Below are 18,210 nucleotides of genomic sequence, written 5' to 3' on the forward strand. Positions count from 1 at the left end.
ATAAAATAAATGTTGAATCTAGTTCAAACATTCTTAACCTGTTAACAAAAATCAAAATATATTTACATAAATATACTTAAGACTTTGGGTGCTTAAAATAAATGTACACATATTGAGGGCTTCTTTATATCAAACAAAACACTTTAGGGAGTACTTGGTAATCATTTACCATCTCATAGGGATACATGCTAAAGAGAAAGTTTGGGGTGTCAGCTAGTGATTTTCTTTATATCATTGGTTGGAGTACCATAAAATAAAAATCTTTTGCAAATTAGGCTTGGACACATATAATAGTCCAGATGCACAAGATAAAGATATCTTGTTACAAAATGTTATTGTGCAAGCAAATAGAATTATTCTGTATGAAAAAATTAATTTTTAACATAATTTACTCCAGAAGAACGAAATGTCTTTTTTCTTTGTATGGCAAAATATTTTTTTGCAGTTGAAATGATTGTGTAGGTCACATATTGGACCTGATTCATTATGGAAAGTAAGGGGGAAAAAAAGAGTACTTTTTCTTCTGGAAAAAAAAAACATGTTACAATGCAAGGTGTGCAAATTAGTTTACTATTTTGCACATAAGTTAAATACTGGCTGTTTTTTCATGAAGCACACAAACACTTGATAGCTTTATTTGTACACTGAAATTTAAAGTTGATCTAGAACATGCCTTACCCCACCCAACTATAAATCTGTCATCACATTTTAAATTTGCCACCCCCTCCAATGCAACACGGTTTGACCAAGTTGAAAAGTTACTCATGTGTTTGGCTTTACTTTCCTTAATGAATCAGGCCCTATATGCTTTGTGCCGCAGAATACATTTAGCTACTTACTAAATCTCTTTTGTGTGTTATAAAATTGTGTGGCAGAACTAATATTGGGCGACAAAATGACATTTGTATTGCAAAATAATGTTTTCTACAACAGAATTGTATTTGTATCCTGATAAGTTTTACACTATCAAAAACATATAGTGATTCCTTTTTTGGAGGAATAATGATTATTGTTAATATATTGCATTTATAAAGCACTGTTATATTATTCAGTGCTGTCATACTTACCAACTTATTGTTGGTGTGCTCCGGGAGATCCCGTGGACAAGTGGACGTGTGGGGGCGGGAATCATCAAATTAAGTGACTTGACCCCGCCCCCTAAGCAGGCAACACAATTTGATCTTGTTCCAACAGGGGCAGAGCCACGATGACGCAAGCATTGCGTCACTGAGCCCCGCCTCCACCCTGTTAACTAACTAACAATGCTGCATGCAGGAGGTTGTTCTGCTCTCCAGAGAGTCCAGGAGGACTCCCAGAAATTTGTGTGTCTCCCGGTCATTCCGGGAGAATAGGCAACTAGGAGTGCTGTACATTGAGGGGATTATGGCACAAACAAATTACATACAATGATATGAAACAGAAGATTAATATGGCTTTTCCCAAATATGCTTACAATCCAAGAGGTTTGGGGAACACTTAATACATAAGGTATCAGAATAAGAAACAGAGGAGGGGAGGTGGCACAGAAAACAAGGACCCTAGAAAACAAAAAAAGTAAATCTAGCCCTGTTCTTATGTACCTCTGTCATTGTCATCAGGGCCGCCATCAGGGGGGTACAGGGGCTACCCTTGTACTGGGCCCAGGCTCACCAGGGAGCCCAGCGGCACACACTTACCAGGGGGCCCGCTGGCTTCAGCCTGGCTGTCACTGTGACAGCCAGGCTGAAGACAGCAGTGAAGACGGGACTGGACAGCGGGCAGAGCCGTAACTTTACCTTCAGCCCTTAACTTCTGCAGTGCAACACATGTGCGTTCCACCAACATGAGGTTCGGCTTTTGGGTTCCAAATGCCGAACTTCCTGTTGGTGGAACGCACGTGCGTTCCACTGCGGAAGTTAAGTCCTGAAGTCTCTCTCTCCCTCCATCTCCCCTAATATTATATATATATATATATATATATATATATAAAATCAATTTTTACACACACACACATATATATATATATATATATATTGTCCTTTTTTCTCCTGATGAAGTCTGTGGAGACAGACGAAACGCGTTGAGAAGCTGTTACTATTATCCATATTGCACTGGGAGCTGATCCCTGTGTTTGCTACTTGATTTGTAAGTTACTACATTTTTTATTATTAAAGTGTATTATTGATATCACATCTATGGTTCCGTGTGTGTCTTATTTTCTGAGGCTGTCAGCTATGTATCCAGTCATGTGACCTGTTTGACCAACTGTGGATATCTACATAAACAAGCTGAAAAGTGCTGTTATCTGGTACGCATATATCTGCACTAATGTGCCCTGGGTGTTTCATATATATTATATGGAGACATTGCGAGTTCAGCCACTGTGATTCTGTTTGAGAATCAATCTGCAACTTATATTTTACACCTCTATATTGGGTGCTATATTGTAGTAATTGTTTCCTGGTTTCTTCTCCACTGGTGTTTCCGGTCCTATTGTGGGTTCTTGTATGATCCCAATATTATACCAACATACTACACTATTGTGCGCCTCCTCCTCCATTTTTCTTTTATATATATATATATATATATATATATATATATGTGTGTGTGTGTGTGTGTGTAAAAAGTGATTATATATATATATATATATATATATATATATATTTATATATACACATATAATCACTTTTTTTTACAATATATATATATATATATATATATATATATATATATATTAGGGCCCCCCTTAACTTACCTTTCAAACGCCTAAGTCTGGCCCCCTTCACGGAAGAGGGGACCAGCGAGGGAGCTGGATCATGACCACCGAAGGTAAGGGTTTTTTTTCTACAGGATTTTTTTTTTCATTGCCTTGGGCCCCCTTTCCCCCTGGGCCTCCGGGCACCTGCCCATCGTGCCCAGTCGGAAAGTCGGCACTGTTTCATCAGGGGGGGGGTCATCGGAGGGCCCTGCCTGCTTCATTGTACTGGGCCCACGTTTTCTGATGGCGGCTCTGCCTGTCATGATTATAAAATAACATCACAGGGTACAAAGTATACTGAAATAGGGGATCTAGTGGGATTGGCATTTATGGAGGAACCTTGACAGATGAACTGTTTTTTTCCTTGTTCCTCTGTGATTTGCAGGCTTATTTCAGCAACTTATTTTTGCTTCCAAAATCAAACATTTTTAATCCCCTATCTAAAAATTCTGTATTTTACCCCTGGCATGGATCTGTTAAATCAGTTGTAATCCACAGCCATAAGAGGTAAGTAGAAGCTTCGGTTTTATTTTAAGTCTATGTACTCTGCCCAAAATGTAAAAATGTAGTATTCTTTGTTTTCATAATTTTCTTAGTATTATATTTTGGGGCATATTCAATTGACGGCGGGATCGCCGAAAATCCCGCGCTCGAAAAATATTACCGTTAATACGGTAATCCTGCGCGTAAATACCGTTAATACGGTAATTTACTCGCTGGATTTCAATTCGCAGTTCAGGGATCCCGCCGTCAATTGAATACCCCCCTTTGTTTGTTTTTCTACAAATATTGTAGCATATATAGGGGGGTATTCAATTGACGGCGGGATCGCCAAAAATCCCGCGCTCTAAAGATATTACCGTTAATACGGTAATATCTCGTTGGATTTCAGCTCGCGGCTCCCTGAGCTGCGAGCTGAAATCCAGCGAGTAAATTACCGTATTAACGGTATTTACGCGCAAGATTACCGTATTAACGGTAATATTTTTCGATTTTCCGCGATCCTGCCATCAATTGAATATGCCCCATAATGTTTATATATTAACATTTAAATAATGTTCTATGTCAAATAATTTTTGTAACATATACAATATAATGTATATAAAGGGTCACTGATGACATTTTTTTAACAAATATGTGAAGTCTTTGAGTACCATTTATAGAGCATTTCCTCAACAGTAACACTGTACTTCTGATGATATGGCAGCAACACTTCGCCACAAATCTCTATTTAACTCTTGCCATAAGAAAACAACAACTGTGACTGTGGCTCTTTTCTATACTGTGGTACTCCCAACCTACCGCTAGCGCAACAAGAGAAACTATTTCAAGTATTTTCTGGGGCAACCTGAACAATATTCACCTACTGATATCTGAAAGCTGTTGCTACACACGAGGGCTGAAATTACAGTGTTTAGTTTATATCTAGCTGTTTTAATGAATGCTATTTTTGGTCATGTAAATTCTAGGCAGAAAAAAAACTATTGTGATGCTGGGTGCTTCACTATGTTTGAGGAAGATTTGAGAACCAAGGGCTTCAATCAAGATTATTTAAATAAGAAAATCTGCAGAATAAAGCAATGAGGGGGTAAGGAATGTCTGTTCGGTAGGTGGATAGGGTTAGATAGAATCCCCAGCTAGACTATTGTTTGCGATATTATTTACGTGTAAAATGATTATTTACACAAATTAGTATCAATAATTCAAAGTTATTGGTTAGGAGAATCAGCAGACTTTTTTTTCTGACACTTGTTGACTAATGGTCTGTTTTGCTAATACTTTGGCTAATTTTAGCAGTTTCCCTCATTTTTTACTTACTGTACTGCAGGTCATCACCAGCTCTGGAGCAGGCAGCTGATCCATGTAGTGCTTCCCAAGTACTGAGCATATGTTGCTGTGACAGTTACATTTACCATGGTTCTGTGAGGTGGCATTGGTATTGTGACATCACGTGAGCTTATCTGTAGGTCATGTGATAAACCTAGCCTTGAGCTGAATGAATTACCTTGTCAGGTATTAACTGAAAAAATATAGCCAATTTAGACAATTCAAATTAAATTAGAACAGTTTTTGAATACGTCTCCTGTGTCTGTAGGAGCAGCATAATATTTTTTATATAATGCAAAAGAATATATGAAGTAGGGATATTTGTTAATATAGCTATTAAATAATCATGTTATCTTGAATTAAATGTTGACAGAATTATTAGAGTGCAAATATGTAAGCAATTGTTTCACTTGTTATTAATAATGTCATAAACACAGGCATTAATCAAAGTCAGAGTAGATGTCATTTAGAAATGAGAAATATGGTACCAAGTTAAAAATCTAGATGATGGATCAGTCCAAAACAGACGTCAAAAATAGGCAGGCATACAAAGTACAAAGTCAGGATCTGACAGTGTAATCATAATCCAATAATCCAAGCCATGGTTTAGGGCAGGCAGCAAATAATCAGGGTCAGAAGCAGCCAAAGCAAAAAAAATAAAATTCTTATAGCATGAAGACACCCAAGAATCATATTCTGCCACTATCTACCGTATCCACAACTGTGTATAAATCTCAGATAACGCATATAGGTTTAATGAAGAAAATACACAAGTTAAATATATTATGGTGAAACTGTTTTTTGCATCTGTCACAGACTTGGACCTAGGGTGGCCATATGCTCCTTGTTTCACCATCTTACCAGATTGAGGTGTATGCATAAAAAGGTTTTTTTTTGTTGTTGTTGCAATATAATAATGAAGTTCCGTGCTAGCAAAATTTTGAAAAATGCTGAAGACAATTTCATAAATATGCAAAGAGCCGGCATTGTGTTCATTGAATTTGTAGAGGTCCTGGAAAATATTATGAGAATGGCCATATGTTGCAGATGGGGCATTATCAGTAGGGTGGGGGAAATTGTTAGGAGGTGTGTGCTGCCCCTCTACCATTCTGGGTGCTGTCTGGTACCAGAATGGGCATGGCTTTCAAGGGGGTGTGTCTGACTTTAGACAGAGCAGTAAGTCTAAAACTGCTTCAATTTCAAATACAATGGATTGGAAAACAGAGGTGGTGGCTGTCACATGCTGAGGGGAGGGAGAGGGAGAAAAAGAGGATGGCTGTCACTCAATAAGGTAAAAGAAGGGGAGACAGAGTGGAGTAAAAGAAAAGTGCAGCCCCCCCTTTCCATAGGGGTACCCAGCTCCGTGCTGAAAGCACTATGGCTCTTCCCACACCCCTCTGAGGCAGGTGTGGGGTAATAAAATAATCTGCAATAATAAAGAAATCATTTTGTGTTGGTGCACTACAGGTCACTGAAAGCCCATTAACAATTTGGGCATGCAAGTGATTGTAGTGCACCAACTCAAAATGGTGTCTTTATTTTTGCATACTTTTTTTATTACCTCACACCCACCACGCATGTCAGTGGGAAAAGCCCTAGAGCATTGGACTGGGTACCCCTAGGGGAGGGGCACACTTTTTTTGTGCCCCCCAACACTGTAGGGAATCCAGCCCCATTCTGACTAGCCTGGGACTGGTCTGTCATGATGGCAGAGGGACCTCACTCTGTAGGTTCCCCTGCTATAGTGCCAGCAGCCCCACATGGCTAAGCCTAGTGCTGGTTATTGCTAAATCAGGGGACCCTACACTGATTTTTCTTCTGCCAGTCTAGGCTGGCAGCAGTAGGGTTAATATGTTTGGGGGGGTGTGCACACTCTTTTTTTACTTTATTGTATCACTGTATTGTGGTGCTAGGCCCGAATAATGATTATAAATTATATTTGCAACTTCACAATTAGTGGAATTTATAGTCTATAAATAGAACTATGATGATGTTCAATTCATTTTGGTCTTTGGTGGTTTCTAGTAAGAATAGGAATAGGACTAGTACAGAAAAGCATTGCAAAGAGTAATAAATACAACATCTGAAATTCATACAAATAATCTTGGTTGTACCAGAATTAACATTACTAGTACTGGTTATTCTGGGTTTTTTTGACCCACTGGCTTGTGGCTAACACACTTATCACTGTGAGAGTTATTCTGTCCTGTTACAATTAGCAATTTTCTTTTACAAACTTATAAAGGGCTGTATGTGGCAGTCATATTGCAATTTAGTGCTGTCAGTTGAGGACATAATATATTAAGCAGCTGCAGCACAGGTGCAGCTATAATTCATACAATTGATCTTGGTTTAGTGTACCAGGATTAGTATTATTACTGGTATTTTTTGTCCATTGACTACTAGTTAACACACCTATTAATCACTATGATAAATGTTCAGTCCTTATTCTTCAACATTTCATATTAATCACTCTTTTGTAAATATTAATTGTTTGATATTGGACAGTTGTTGTTCACTGTTCAGGACCCTCTTCTCTTACATCCTTCTACTAACAGTAATATTAAACATGCCAAAAGAGAAAAAAATGTTCTAAAGAAACATACCTAAAACGTGCTGTTAAAATGTAAGTACTCATAAGTAACATAAGAGATGCAGCTGCTGTACTGGAAATTTGTGTAGCAGAAATCCGTCTACTCATTATTAGATATAGGAAATTAAATAAAAACTAGTCACGCTGAATCAAGCCTTACAAGTTTACGACTTTGGGAAGGAAAAGGGGAGTGTGATGGGTAGACACCCCTAAGAAATATGCAAAGTGGGCATTTACCTGAAATATGGCAGATTCATACTCTGCCGCAAGCTGCAATTCACACGTAAATCTTGTACCAGCTCAGGGTCTAGACAAAGTCCACGCCGATATTGACAGCCCTGGATAAAAACAGCTGGACACTACTGTCATTTAATGCCAGAGCGGACCATACACCTGCGTACACTTCTCTCATTGTAAACTATTATAAAATACTTGTTTGTTAATTTAGTAAAAAATAATTGTTTCAAATATTGGTGTGTGTGTGTATATATTTTTAAATAATTATAATCATCATCAACATTTATTTATATAGCGCCAGCAAATTCCATAGCGCTTTACAATTGGGGACAAACACAGTAAAAAGCAAACTGGGTAAAACAAAGTGGTGAGAAGGCCCTGCTTGCAAGCTTACAATCTGTAGGACAGATGGAGTTGGATACATGAGTTTAAGTCTACATATTGCATTTCAGTCCAGCCAGAATGCAAAGGTAAAAAACAAAAACAAAACAAACAAACAAAAGGGATTAGTACGCTATATGATCCAGTCACCAGCAATGTTTGTCAGAGGTTTTTTTTTTCTTGTGTGAATTGTGTAAAAGGTGGTAATCTAGTGAGGTTAAGAAGGTTGTTGAGGAATATTATAAGCTCACCTGAAGAGGTGAGTTTTCAGAGAACACTTGAAGGTTTGTAGACCAGAAGAAGGTCTTATTGTGGGAGGGAGGGAATTCCATACAGTGGGTGTAGCTCAAAAGAAGTCCTGTGAACGGGAATGGGAGGATGCAATGAGAGTAGATGAGAGACGCAGATCTAGTGCAGAATGGAGTTGTCGTGTTGGGAGATGTTTTGAGACAAGTAAGGAGATGTATGTTGGTGCAGCTTTGTTGGTGGCCTTGTAGGTTAGTAAAAGTGTTTTATATTAGATCCAGTAAAAAACAGGCAACCAATCTAGAGACAGATAGAGTTATTCGGCAGAGGAATAACGATATGCAAGGAAAATAAATCTGGCCGATGCATGCAACATAATAATAATAATAATAATAATAATAAATGAAAGTATGTCTGGTGCACTACAGATCCCAGGATGGCCAGATTGCCATTAAGTAGCACTAGTACTACAAGCACAAGCATACACCATGGCTGCAAGGTCATGCTGGGACCTATAGTGCCCCAAAGAAACTTATAAATACAACAAAGACACAAGTGTAAGCATCATTTTTAATGCCATAAATTACACACACATTATTGGTCATGTAAATGAGGGGTCTGTCATCTGCAATTTATTGTGTCATTCAAATAAAACCAAAACCCTGGTAGATGATACAAAATCAGCTCCACTGCAAAGTGAGCTCTTTGTAAATACATTATTTATATTATTTAAAATGTGTATTACTATATATTAGTCTACATTGAAATAAATAAATAAATAGTTGAGTTGAGTTGCACTGAGTTGAGTGTAGTTGTGTTGTGTTTATTTTATAATTAATAGCCTTGAGTTTACTTTGCAAGATAGTTCTTAGATAAATACAATATTCTGTGTATAGCTGCAAAACCTTAAATAAGGTAAATATTGTTGTATTTACCTAAGAACTCTACTACAAAGTAGCCTCAAACTACTTATTGAAGCATAAACTCAACTCAATGCAACGCAACACAACTCTGCTAAATGTTTTGGTTTTTTGATCGGACGCAGGAGTGTCCCGCATCACTTTTACTTGATGTAAACTACTTACGAACAAATTCATCTTGCTACGTATTTTGAGATCTGTTCCTTGATGAATTTGGGAGCATACAACTCATAAATACATGCGTAGAATAGAGTACACAAGTTGCGCTCAGAATGATTGCCCTAATCTATCAGGCCCTTAGTCTGCAAGAACTTTACCCTGTCTGCAGCCTGTACCTGTAGACTCTTTGTGATTTCACCTGTCCCTATGCAGGTGTGGGGTGGAAAATATCCCTCTTTGTCAAATTACATAAACTTGATGCAAGAATTTTGGCGTTGATAATTATTATTTTGGTATGGGCGTATCTATACATTACATTTAAGATTACATCTTAAGATGCATAGAACTCAAAGTACAGACATTGAAATGCAAGTCTGCAGCTTTGCTCATAGGCACCTCTAAATTGGACCCTTATAGGCTCATGTAGAGTTGGACGAGTTTGCATCAAAAAGCGTAATTCAAACTGTACATCACTAGCATTTACATCAGGCATACATCAGGAGTAATAAGTGCACTATTCTTAATAGTGTAGAGAACATAGAGAAAGCATACAGAAGTGGCTTAACAGTAGTAGCACATGTAACTTTTACATTATCTTATTTGTACACAATATAATAATGTAATGAAAGGTCATATACACAACAGAGAATAGTGTCTTGGTAGTTATGAATAAAAGTGAAAAATCACATTTACCATATAAAATGTAATTAAATATAAATAAAAAATGCAAAGTGCAAATTAAATACAATAAAATACAATGTTGTTTTCTACTTTAAAAATCAAATGAGAATCTTCTTTTTTGCTGTAGTCCAAATGGAAATATCAATTAAGTGATACAAATAAACAGCCACAGCTTTACATAGTAAAGGAAACTTCCCTTTACAAGGCAGCGCCGCTTTAAATTTAATCCCTGAAGACGCTGAACACGCCGGAGTTGAAGAATCCAGACATTAATACATTTACCCCCTGTGGTTAGTTCTCCAAGTTGTTTGGAAAAACCACCCTGCAGAGTTCCTTCAAAAACTGTGTGCAAGTGTACCTAGAAGAGTTGATGCATTGATGCTGTTTTGAAGGCAAAGGGTGGTCCCACCAAATATTGATTTTATTTAGATTTCTCACTTGTTTATTCACTTTGCATTTTATTAATTGCTAAAAATAAAAATAAAGCAGTCCTTCACAGCATTGTACCAACAGCCTGCATTGATGACAGCTGGAAAATTGCAACGTTTTTGACATTCCCTGAGCTTCCCAAACAATAGTACAGTAAATTGATTGGGAAGTGGGGGTGAAAGCTTAGATAAGGGAATTAGAAGGAAGGCTGACAGACTTGAATCAAAGCAAAGAGTCAGGCTAATAGAAATGCAACATATATACCATGAACCGGTGTTATAACTAAGGTGCCCCATCAGGTTAGCCTCTAACCTGTTGGGGCATGGGAGATTGCTCCACAACTGGGGAGCAGCCCGGGCAAAGTCAGGTGATTGTTGAAATGCCCTTAATTATTCAGTAATCCCTTTTTTACTTTTAGACATTTCCATAAAAAAAGCAATTTGCTACAGTATAATAAAGATAGTAATAATAATAATAATAATAATAATTATAATAATAATAAAGAAATAAGCAAAAACTCATCTGTAAGACTTCTAAATAGAGGAATAACAGGGAGCATAACACAGGAACAGGGGTAACACATGAGCTTACAGTGCCTAGTAACCATTTTTGCTCCCTGTAGTAATTAGCTATATGTAATACTTCATGTGATATTGAATCATCTCTGCCTGTTGTAGCTCTAACAGAAGCTGCATTTCAGTACATGATGGATTCTATAGTATTTGATTGCAGACAACAATTATATTGGATTTAATTGCAGTCACAAGAGCTTTCATTTTTTTTATCGGATTTAATTGACAGGTGGCCCCATCTCACAAAAGGTTTCAATAGCGCTGCATTGAATACCTACATTTTAAGTAGAGAATGAGAAATTCAGACTCTACACATGTTATGGAATAATCTAATTATGTTGTAACTTTAATAGAAATGCAATATATATACCATGAACCTGTGTTATAACTAAGGTGGTTCACTAACAGTATTCATGCAGAAGAATTAATATTAATGCGGCACTGGTTCTTAGTGAATTTATAGGCAGCATTGTAAATATTTGGTCAGTCCATAAACTGGCTGTGTGTAGATGACTCAGTGGATCATCTCGGCAACCTAAAATGCCTTTTCAAATTCAGCAAACTTCTGTCCAACATAAAAGTAGGTGTCTTTAGAAGACATTATGTTGTTATAAATGTTTGATGCTTTGTTTGTCTTTTGTTCAACTAATAACTGTAAATTTTCCTTAAAGGCACGTTTATGGCAAAGTAGGATTTGTTCCACTAGTCTGACACCTACGCATATAAACAAGCAATAAACTTGTAGCATTTTTTTTATTATTAGCATTTCAAATATCCATACATTCTTTTAAAAAAATGCATACTTTGGAACGAGACCATTAATCATCCATCATGCAACATGTCAAGAGCTGTGGTTCCTAATAAAATAACGAAAACAGAGGACTAATTGATTTCTATAAATAATGTTTCATTTAAAGATATGAAAGGTGGTTTAACCGCACGCATTAATCTCACCCTTCTAGCAAGCCACGCTATGCTTTTCAAGTCATCTCGCCTCATTCCGCCATGAAAAACATACAGTAGACTGAGACAAGCAATTAAACAAGTCTGCAGAGCATATGCTGTGTGGCGTTGACATTGCACTCTGCTCAGTAGGTTCTCTGATTACACTGTAGCTTATTTATGGCATATTAATTATTTAGCCATATTGACTATCACCATCTGTCCTCTCGTAATATGCTAGCAAAGTAATGGTTCCCCATTGTCCATAAAGTAAGGGAAGATTATTAAATTCAATATTTTATGACAATGTAACAACAGTGTTCTTGTACGTATGACCACAATCTAGAGAGAGTTGCTGAATCACACTATGCAATAAATAATTGATGCAATTCTTCAGTCTCTAGCAGATAGCAATATACATATGCCATACATTTACTTAAAACAGGCAGTGAATTTAAGCATCTGCTTTACAAGATATTCTCTCCACGTGTAAGTTGCATTGGTTCAAATGAAATATGTACGTACATATATTATTCATTCGAGGCTGTATAGATGGGTATCAGCTGAGTATAATTACAATAGACAGATGCTGTAAGCCAGTATAATGTGCCTTTCAACATGACAGTAATGTAAATGAGAGACATTTTCAAAACTGTTTCGCTGAATATTAATCTCTGCATTGGGTGGATTTGATCCCTACTGCTCCATGTGGAAATCTATATATATATCTCTATCTATCTCTTCATCTATCTCTCTATCCATCCAGACATATATATATATATATATATATATATATACACACATATATATATATATATATATATATATATATATATATATTGTGACAGAGTCAATGGAAGGAGGCTAAATGACAGAGGTATGTGTCCCAGGCTTCAAGCATTGTGTACATTAGAACACCAGGGAGAATGTGTAGATGTGTGGGTAAAGCTTCCCGCAGGGTATTTCCCTGCGCTAACTAAACATGGTAAGAGTGCCTGGTTTTATCTATGGAGAAAGAGAAGGGTGGGCTCCATACATAAGGCCCAGTCCAGGTCTTCTGATCTGCCAGTCTCTAAACAGACTGATCAAGAGATGCACCTGTGTGGTGCCTGTGGAAAGGCAACTAGAATATGCAATCAGAGTCTCAGACCTGGGGAGGAGGTGAGTTGCCTCCTGAGACACTCTGCTGTGGTGAGCAATGATATGTTGAGTGTGTGTTTGGACACAAGGTCCAATACCTGAGGGTATCGCTAAAATGTATAAGCTAGTAGCCAGACAGCTAGGGTTCTAGTTATTTTTTATTTTGCTTGCAAGCTGGTGAATAAACTAGATGTGACTGTTAACCTGAAACCTCTTTACGTGTGTGGTTTACTGCTGCTGTTTGTCGCCATCTGCCCCAGGAGATGGTACCTATTCCCCTATTTACCCGATGGTGTCACAATATAAATAAATATATATATATATATATATATATATATATATATACAAGTTAACCCGTGCATGATACTCATGCATTCTAGTCAAATCAAGCTACTTAAGGTCTTAAAAAGGTTCTTGTCATGCATTTGGGCCTAGCCCAGGCCTCCTCAGGGGAAGAGCGTTACTTCCCGACGCAAGCGGCCTTTTTAATGTGTGCTCATGAGGTTAAATTGCCTCACGAAAATGAGTTTGACCCCTCAACTCGTAAATTTAGCCTTTACTACCCCTCCCACGGGGGGAAGGGGGGATGATGGAAGTTAACTGACTTGACTATTCTAATTTTTTTGTCAAATAATGTCAGTATACCAAATTTCATTTCAATTGGATGAGCCCTTTCTGAGAAAATAGTTTTTTCCACACACACACACACTAACGCACGCCTCTACACATGTGTGTTCATAAGGTAAAATTACCTCACGAAAATGAGTTTGAGCCCTACCAAATTTCAGCCCTTTTTGAAATTTTTTTCCCACACACACTAAGAATTTAGTAGGTCAGTGTATAACTCCACCCAGCAGGTGGCGCTGCAACTTGTTTTTTTTTCCACACACACACAGACAGACAGACGCCACTAAGCAATTATATAATATATATATATATATATATATATATATATATAAATAAATAAATATCCTTTATTATGTCCCAATCACCCCATAGAACGAAATGAATCGACACCACTAATATTCCAGCTCTGTTTGCAGACTACAAAGTCTGCTAAGTGTGGAATTTACAAATATAATGCAGGTTGGCATTCCCTGGAATGGCAAAGCAAAAGTGAAGCTCAAAGTTTTTATCATTGGAATGTCACACCTCTATGAAATGGCCCCTCTGCAAGTTGATTTGTGGGAAATTCAACTTTTGTTCGGCTCTAGGCATGACAACTGGGCATCATCATATGAAACTACAAAAACTTCATTCATCTCTAGAGATGAAAACTTGGTATTCAACATAGAAAATTACAATAAATTGTAGTTTATACAGATTTCATATTATAAACAGTCACTGAGAATTGTATACACCATATAAAACACATGTTAATAAGTATTATTTCCAAGAACTGGTTGGCAAATTTTAGCTTGGGGGTGAGACTCAGCTCAGCAGCCTATTAAGAACATTTTAAACCCAGGCCATGGTCGCTCACTATAGGTCCAGCACGGGAAGCAGATGCCCCCCTAGATCCCAAACTCAGCCAGCCCTTGATATTCCTTACATAAATGATACCAACGAATTTGGAGAGTTGCATGCAATAAAATGAACACAAAAAGTGGTGCTGTGTCATTATCCATATGTAGAGAATAAGCACAGAAACAGAAAAAAAACTAATGAGGAAAATTCTTAATCTGATTGACAAAGTATTAACTCATGGTCAGTATTGTCTTAATATTGGCGAATGACATAAAATCATTGTGTGTTTCTTAATTTTCAATGGGTTTCCTTCCTTTTGTTTAGAAAGAGCTATTTTCCTTGTAAAACCTGAATAACTGATTTCAGTGGCCTAGAACCACCATTCTTATCTTATCTGAATGTATGGTTATCTGTGTACATGCAAAGATGAACTTTCCTTTTCAGACGAAATCCTGTTCGACATTTATACAAATGAATCTGCCGATTCTCTTTGTTTGAATTTACTATAAATAAGTGTGAAAAGCTTAACTAGGTCACATTTCAGTATTTGTGACTAGAATCCTCTGTATCAATATGAATTATGTGCTGCATCTACTGAATAAAATACTTCATAATTACTTTATAGACTTGGTAACATTTCTGCTTCATCAATTCATACGGAATAAGTAAGAAAAGGAAAATCAATTGTAACATAAAAAAAGAGAAGTGATACTGTGCCTTTGGTCACTATAAGAACATTAAGATATTGTCAAGAACAGCATTAAAAAAGTTGCTAATATCTACCTGTCACCCAATAAACCACAATATGTTAATTAACTCCTCAGTTGTCAGATACTTTTAGCCTCCAATAATTATTTCTCTTTTTCATTTATCTCTGTAATGCCCTGAGTTCAGGTCTACAAAACAAGGAATTACACTGACTGCAGACAGTGCAAAATGTTGCACACTAGTAACAAGCCTTGCACAGTGCAAACTACCTCACTGCTTCACACCCAGCTCTGTCTGATAACAAAACAGGAGAATGCATTTCAGTTTATGCTTGATGATTTCCAAAGCTTTGAAAAACCTGAAGAACTATCAAAGCCTTAATTTGGATACATACTACAGGTTTTACGACCAGTAATCGCCTCAACCAGCTGACATATAACCGCTCGTTCGAAAGTCTGGTCAGTGAGTGTAGTGACACGATGGATAAAAGTCTTCCCAAATGGTTGATTGTCACCTCAATTAGTTGGTCGCACCGTTCAATATTTTTTGTTCCAATCACCTTTCCATCATGTAGTGTGTATAAATTCCTGATTGATCCACGATAATCCTCCAACACTTCCTTGAGCTGGAGCTCCGCTGGCAGCGTGTGTATGTAAATTTCATCACTTCCTTGTTAATTAGATGATTGTAACGGAAGAGCAATAGCAGTAGTCTATTGCATTCATGTGTCTAGCATATGGCAGCCAAGTTTATTAAAGTGTAGTGTTATACCAACCCTTTACATCTATATTGGCAACCTATTCATATTTACACTTTCTAAACTTATACCTGTATAAACGATTCAACTTATAAACTTTAGAAACTAATATTAAACTTTAGTAACCTTTATTAACTAATATCTGTAACATACACAGAATAAACCACACAGTAATAATGCAACAGTTTTATTGCAGAAACATTTCCAAAAATATTCAGTCCGGAATATTAAAAGTTACAAAAATAGTTCTACACTTTAAAGGTGCTAGTGGGTTGTGGCAGATCCGTTCAAAACAGCATAGACATTTCAACAAAATTCTTCACAAGATTTAAAAAAAAATTCTCGATGTCACTTATAATCTTTGTCATTTCTTTAAAATAATCGTTGAGCTTTACAACTTTTTTTTCTCCCTCAGAACTTTCATCGGATATGACAATGATATCTAGGAAACAAGGAAATAAAAAATGTTTAGCATTAAAATTCTGGGGGGTATTCAATTGTTAGCGTTAACGGAATAAAACGAGCGCTCAAAAAATCTTAGCGTTAATATGGTAATTACTCATGGAATTTCAGCTCGCTGCTCCCTGAGCGGCGAGCTGAAATTCCGCGAGTAAACTACCGTATTAACGCTTTTCGCACGCAATATTACCGTATAAACGGTAATATTTTTTGAGCGCTCGTTTTTTCCCGTTAACGCTAACAATTGAATACCCCCCAATATCTGTAATACAGTTAACAAATGGCTTTATCCAACGGCAGAAATATTCTCACTTGCTCACCTTGCACACTGCTCGAGATCAGTATATGCTTTGGTCCCTCTAGTACAATTGCAACAATAGCGGGCTTAACTTCCATGAGTTCAGTAAAACAGGCGCCATTTTGGTTATTATAACGGTACAGGTATGTGCCCAAAGAATTGTGCTGCCTACACATGTTCAGTTAGATACCTTCTTGTATATCTTCTTTCATATGTCCGAATTTGACATCAGTTTTTTCTTGTTTGATAACAGGTGTAACATTAGTATTATCAGTGGTATCTAAGCTGCTCTTAACAACGTTAATTCTTTGTTCTGAAAAAAACAACCTATGTTACAAATCTAGCTTTTGCATTGCTTCATGTTAAATTAAAATGAAATAAATAAACTCCTTCAAACTGGTACACTACACGTGGTACTCACTTTTTTTTTATGTTTCTAAGAATTCGCACCAGTCTCCAGTGGGCCAGTACTTTTACCATCATCCCCACCTCTCTTGGGCTCATTGTGTTTACTCTTTTAACACCATCTAGCACCATCTCCGACTCCATTGCTCAAAACCCCACTGACACCTGCTCCTCATCCGCCATCTTCTCATGTCCCTCAGCGCCACACAGGCTCCTCTGTAATTTTAAACACTTACACATGGGCATTGGCTTCTGCTCTGGACCAATCAGCGATGATGCCTGACAGAGTGGAATATTGTGGGTGAAGAATATTTGAGAATTGAAGCTGAATTTTGTTGTCTTCTGTTTTTTATGCATTTTTTGGTGTTCCTTTAGTGAAAACTTTGCCTCTGTATGTTAATGTCTTTGATATATCATTACATGACCTGCAAATATCGCTTCAATGTGTACGAAATTGAAATAATTGTTCACGACAACATGGCTGTTGAAGTTGCTCTTCAATTTATCGTCTAAAACGAGGCAAGTGTGTATGCAGTCTATAGACAGAGCGATCGGACCATCGATCATATGTTAAATCGATCGGCATAAGAAGTTACTGGAAAATTAGACAGTGTGTACCCAGCTTTATATTGCCTCTCGCTCGCTCCATTTGTCAGGCACAAGTTGCCTGCACTTTGTGAGATCTTTTCTCCCTTTGCTCTCACACTGTGAAAGATGCTGCCCTGTTAAGCCTGAAAGGCACCATCATTGAAAAAGGATTAAAAGCTGATTGTTGAGTACTTGTTTTCATTAGAACATCTAAAATCTTTAATCCTATACTGTAGATATCTAATTCTGCTCATTTTATTCTTTACTTTTCTTTGAGTTTTTAAGCAAGAAACGTGCTGTGCAAGTTTATTTATCATTATTATTATTATTATTATTATTATTATTATGTGTCTGGAAGAGTCTGCAGAGACAAATCGTATTTGAGTTTTTAAAAAAAATTACAAATATTTTTCCTTGTGTCCCACAGAGGTGCATAGAAAAATGAGCAGAGAATTTCTTACCTTAATAGCCAGCAATATTACATTTTTGTTAGGGTTGTGTGGGAAAAAAAATTAAATCTATTAAAATTATGGATTTTAAATTTCGTACACACTGAAGCGATATTTGCGGGTAATGTAACAATATACCAAAGACATTAGCATAAAGGGGCAGAGCTTTCACTATAGTTAACACCCAAAAATGCATAAAAAACAGACGGCAACAA

Source organism: Mixophyes fleayi, chromosome 6 (genome assembly GCF_038048845.1).
Source record: "Mixophyes fleayi isolate aMixFle1 chromosome 6, aMixFle1.hap1, whole genome shotgun sequence".
Classification (NCBI taxonomy): domain Eukaryota; kingdom Metazoa; phylum Chordata; class Amphibia; order Anura; family Limnodynastidae; genus Mixophyes; species Mixophyes fleayi.